This window comes from Chrysochloris asiatica, unplaced genomic scaffold, assembly GCF_000296735.1.
Source record: "Chrysochloris asiatica unplaced genomic scaffold, ChrAsi1.0 scaffold00001, whole genome shotgun sequence".
NCBI classification, from domain to species: domain Eukaryota; kingdom Metazoa; phylum Chordata; class Mammalia; order Afrosoricida; family Chrysochloridae; genus Chrysochloris; species Chrysochloris asiatica.
This window is the reverse complement of record NW_006408519.1, coordinates 34,183,814-34,189,736: the sequence shown is the minus strand read 5'-3', so window position 1 is coordinate 34,189,736 and position 5,923 is coordinate 34,183,814.

Here is a 5,923-nt window from a genome sequence, read left to right as displayed (position 1 = left end):
AACCTCAATGTATGTGAGTGTTGGACAGTGAATAAGGATGACCATAGTAGAATTGATGCATTTGAGTTATGGTGTCGGAGAAACATATTTAAAGTACTATGGACTGCCAAAAGAACAAACCCATCTGTGTTGGAAGAAGTACAGCCAGAATGCCCTTGGAAGCGAGGATGGCCAGACTTTTTCTCTCATACTTCGGATATATTATCAGTGCCTCAAGATGGATATCATGATTGGTAAAGTGGAGGGTTGGAGAAAAAGAAGAAGATCCCCAATGAATGGATTGGCACAGTGGCAGCAGCAATGGACTCAAACATAGCAACAATTGTGAGGTTGTCACAGGACCGGGCAGTGTTTCGTTCTGTTGTGCATAGGGTTACTATGAGTTGGTACTGGCTTGATGACACCTAACAACAACAGGTAGAACTGCAACTCCTTGGTCAAGGGTTAAGACCAAGCCACCTGAGATTAAGGACAAGTTCAGTGAAATGGTGAATGACCAAGGGTCAGAATTGCCTGGTGATGTCAGCAGTTTGATGAAAATTTGTAGAGCTAAGAAGTGCAGACTCCATGGAAAGCATAGGAGTGAAAATTTGACCACCACTTTTCAATGTAAATAATGTGCATGGCACATGGTTTTTGTAAGCCACACTACCTCCTAGAACATTATTACACTGTATATTTTTCCATACATTGTCTGTTTGCTCCCCTAGTTTACAAAGTCTAAATTAAGGACCATATAGTTCTTTAAAGTAAGAGTCCATAGGTATAGTTTCCCTTAATTGTTGTTGCTATTATTAAGTGCCGTCAAGTCATTTCCAAATCATAGCAACCTTCTAAATGGTTTCCAAGGAGAGGCTTGTGGGTTTGACTGCTGACTGTGTGGTGGTGGTGGTTGTTAAGTGTTGTTCGAATTGGTTCCAAAACATAGCAGCTCTGTATAGGGTTTCCCAGGAGCACCCGATGAGTTTGAACTGCCAATCTTGTGGTTCAAACTGACCTTGAGGTTCAGTGTTTATCCTACAGCACTACAAGGAGCCCTTGTGGTTACCAATCCAGTATTTATCCTACAGCACCACACCGGGACTACTCTACACCTAGAAAGAAGAAATGGATAATTCCTTGAGAGCCTTCCTTAAGATGTTTAGTTTGATTAAGTGATCTATTTATTCAGTTACCTCCTCAACTTCTCAAATAGCATAAATACCACAATGTTTGAATTTTAAAATAGCTATAAATTCAAAGAAGTCACCAGAAGTCTTCTGGTGTGGTGCTGTGGGATCAGCACTGGACTTTGAACCACAAGGTCAGTAGTTCACACCCGCCAGCTACTCATACAACAACATAAATTCAAAGGAAATTAGATTAGATAATCTCTCTGAAACCTTAAATAACTCTTCTACAACTTCGCAAATATCTGATCACTGATTCCTAGACCATCTCAACTTTAGTGAAAGTTACTTCCAATCTCTTACCAACCAACCAATCAACCAACCTCCAATCTACTTAACTCACAGTTGCTGTAATTTAACCCCTGTCCTTGCCATCATCTATAGTATTCTAACTTTAGGATTCTCAAACATTGGCATCAAAGTGGTTTTAACCTTCAAATATAAAAATCTTCAACATGAACAGGTCACTTAATCCCTTACTCATTCAACCCTTGCTTTTTGTCCTCTTGGTAATTGCAGGTTCTTGCAAGTTTTTTCAAGTTGTCTTTATAAATCAAGAATTTTCAGATCTCACTTCCAACCCTGCTGTGGCTCCATGATTCATCATCTGATTCAAAGTTCAACAAACTGTGGCCCTTGGAGCTCATCAGACCTGTACCTAATCTCAACATTCCCTTTGACAGGTGAGTAAAGTAAGGCTTGGAATGATGACTTAATGTGTCCACAGAACTTCAAACTTCAAACTTTTGATTCTAAGTCTTTTTTTGTCATTGTTGTTGTTGTTTCCCATTCAGTCAAATGAAAGCTAGGATGGACCCACATAGTTAAACCAGATGTAATTTTGAATTACCTTAGAAAAATAATGATTTCTGCTTTTGAGGAAAATCAGTTATGGGAAGCCAAACTAAAAAACTCATTTGGATCCTGCAAGTTGTACTTGCCAAGCCACAGATTATAGGAATGTAAAAAATTGGTTGAATCTTTGGAGGTCATTTGATCTCAGTCATTGTAGATAAAACCTAGAGACTCCAGCTGAGAGGAAATGGAACTTACCTAGGATTTTAAATGTGGGAACCAAATTGGAACTAAAACACAGTCAGATCTGGCATTTTCCCAAATGTTTTAGTCTTCTTTATTCTTGAGATGTTCATGTGTCTGGGTTTCTCTTTGCACACTCAGGGGCATATACACTGTTCCTTCTGAAGAAGAAGCTTTGCATAAAAACACCTGCCTTCCTTCAAGCCATCAGTGTAGAGAATTTACCTCTGGTTTCTCTGATTCACTCCAACTCTTGACTCTCTTCATTCTTTCCCATAATGCTTTGTAGTTTGTGCCTTGGCATAGTTAGGTTAGGGCACATATCAAGGTTAAAGTTAAGGTGCACAAAGATAATTTTCTACATTAAACTGGTCCCTCTGACTCCTCATCTCTGTAGTTAGAGACATCCTTACAGATTTGAATGCATTCTGAAGCAATAATAATAATAAGATGTTAATCTTATGCTAATTCAGCCACAAAAACAGACCATATGTCTCCATAATATTAAAGGTCTCTTGATACTCTATTTAGATGTGTGATTCCATCATTGTTGAAAGCATCTATTGCAAAACTGTCTCCATGGATCACTCTGTCACCATCAAGCAGTATCATAAGAAAGTGGATTAATCAGAAGACCTGCAGTTACACACTACTCTGGGTAGGGCCCTTAGAAAATTCCTTAGAAGAGAAGAAAAATAAAAGTCAGATAAATTTCAATTCTTTAAAGAAAGAAACTGATATTTTCAACTCAATAACTTATAGTACAGTTTCTAGCCAATGTACAGAATCAATCCACATATTTTGTGTGTAGTAATATCCTCTCCTAGGTAATTGCAGAGAGACTACAAAGGGAGAGAAATGTGCTTTGTATTACGGTTTAGTGGACAATAACATCATCAGTTTTGAGGATAATAGGTGTGAGGTTGGCTTTGACTCAGAATTTGACTACGACTTTGGGCAAGTTTCATCTTCATTGTCTTTTAAATAAAACTCAAAACAAGCAAACAACAAACAAGTCAGTTGGGTTCAGTCAATTTCAGTTCAACGCTACCCGTGTGTGTGTAGAATAGAACTGCACTCCCTAGATTTTCAATGCTAGGATCTTTCGCAAGCAGAAAACCATGTGTTTCTTCTGAGACACCACTGCGTGTGTTCTAATCTCCAATCCTTGGGTTAGTAGTTCACCACTTAACCATTTGCACATCAGAATAATCCTAAAAACACCAAAACAACATTTGTTTTCATACAGTTGATTGAGATTCATAGCAACCCTACAGGATAGTGTAGAACTGCCTCATTGGGTTTCTATAACAATAAATCTTTGCAGAAGCAGACTACCACAATTTTTGTCCTGTGGAGTCATAAGTGGGTTTGAACTATCCATCTTTTGGTTTGAAGTTGGGAGCACCACTCAGCACTGCGGTGGGGAGGAGGACTGTACCATCCAAGAACTCTAACCTAGATTTATTAATAGTTTATATATTCTGAGCCATTTGGTGCTTAGTGTAATGCATATATGTTAGGAATCTTGCACATAGGTGTTGAAATAATCTGAGTTTCTATTCTCTTTAGAAAAGTTCCAAATTATCTGTGTGTTGAAGAGGTTTCCTATTGTCTGTTATATTAGCTTTTTCTCCCTGTTCTCTCTATGAAGTACACATTCTTATTCTGCTCTGGAACTGCCTCCTTGAGTTGGTAACTTACTTTCTGCCAAGTATTTTATTCTGAGCATATTATAAATATTAGTATGTTTAATCCTCATAACACCTTTAGGAAACAGTATTATGCTGACATTTAAAAATGAGAAACTGAGACACAGAAATTTGCAATGTGTCCAAGTCACAGAGTTAGTTAATGGCATAGGCTGTATTTGAACCCAAGTGGACTTTTCTTTTTAATCATCTTAATTTGTGCCTATCCCAAACAATGATATTTTCAGTTGCCTCATATGCATATGATTTCTCGATTTCTGTTTCCAAGAGTGCTGAAAGTGGATCCAAGCAAAATGAACTACTTGAAAACTCAATCTTTTCTCCACTTACCATGATGTGATTTACTGGTCCAGTTGTGAGGATTTTTGGTTTTTTTTTATGTTGATGTGCAGCTCATGCTGAAGGCTATGCACTTTGATCTTCATCAATATTTTAAGTCCTCTTTGCTTTCAGCAAACAAGGTTGTATTATATACATATCAAAAGTTGTTAATGAGTCTTTCTCTAATCCTCATGACACAATCTTCTTCATATAATCCAGTTTATTGCATTATTTGCTCAGCATGCAGATTTCATAAACATGGTAAAGAATAAAACCCTAGCACACATCTTTCCTGATTTTAAACTATTGAGTGTTACCTTGTTTTGTAAAGACTGCCACTTAGTCCATGTATAGGTTCCCCATTAGCACTTAATTGTGTTCCAAAATACTCATTCTCTGCAATTTTGTCCATAACTTGTCATAATCCACACAGTCAGAACCCTTTGCATAGTCAATAAAGCATAGGTAAACATCTTTCTGGTATTCTCTGTTTTTATCCAAGATCCATATGACGTCAGTGATAATATCCCTTAGTCCACATCTTCTGAATCCAGCTGGAACCTTGGGCAATTCCTTATCAGTGTACTGCTACAGGTGTTTTTAAAAATTATCTTAAGCAAACTTTTACTTACATGTGATGTTAATGATATTTTCTGATGATTTCTGCATTCCATTGGGTCACCTCTTTTTGGAATGAGCACAAATATGAATCTCCCAATCAGTTGGCCAAGAAACTATTTTGCAAATTTCTTGGCATATGTGAATGAGTGCCTCCAGTGTTGTGTCAGTTTGTTGAAAGATGTCAATTAGGCAAATCTGCTTCACAAGATCTCTTTAAAGTGTTCAAGAGCAAAGGTATCATGTTGAATACTAAGATGTGCCTGACCCAAGCCATGCATTTTCAATAGCCTCATAAGTATGAGAAAGTTGGGCAATAAATAAAGAAGACTAGAAGAATCAATTACATTTGAGCTATGGTGGTGTAGAAGAATATTAAAAATACCATGGACTGCCAGAAGAACAAACATATGTGTGCTGAAAAAAGTGCAACCAGGACGTTCCTTAGAAGCCAGGATGGCCATATTTCAGACATATTTTCAGGAGGAGCTAGTTCCTGGAGAAGGACATCATGCTAGGTAAAGTGCAGGGTCAGTGAAATAAGAGGAGAGTCTCCAACAAGAGGGACTGGCATGGTGACAGCAGTAATGAATCCAAACTTAAAAGTGATTGTGAGGGTAGCATGGAGCAACAGTGGGTTGTTCTGTTGTGCCTGGGGTTGCTGTAAATTGGAACTGACTCAACGACACCTAACAACAAACAATCCTTGTAACCAACTATTTTTCTGTGTACCTAATTTAGATATGTACTGAAACACAAGGTTGGTTTGAAGCACAAGGTCTGCAGTTTAACCCTACCAGCTGCTCCTCGGAAACCCTATACAGGGTCGATGTGAGTCAGAAGAGTCTTGATGGCACTTCACAACACATTTCCTATTGAAATCATTTCTATTTTTATTCCTAAATAAATATCTACTTTAGTAACACCCTTCTTTATAAAATTCTAAAGTGAGCTCTCTTCCTAGAGACTGTATTGTTGTTGTTAAGTGCCATCGAGTCGGTTCCGACCCATAGCGACCCTGTACAGGGTTTCCGAGGGTGTAAATCTTTACGGGAGTAGAAAGCC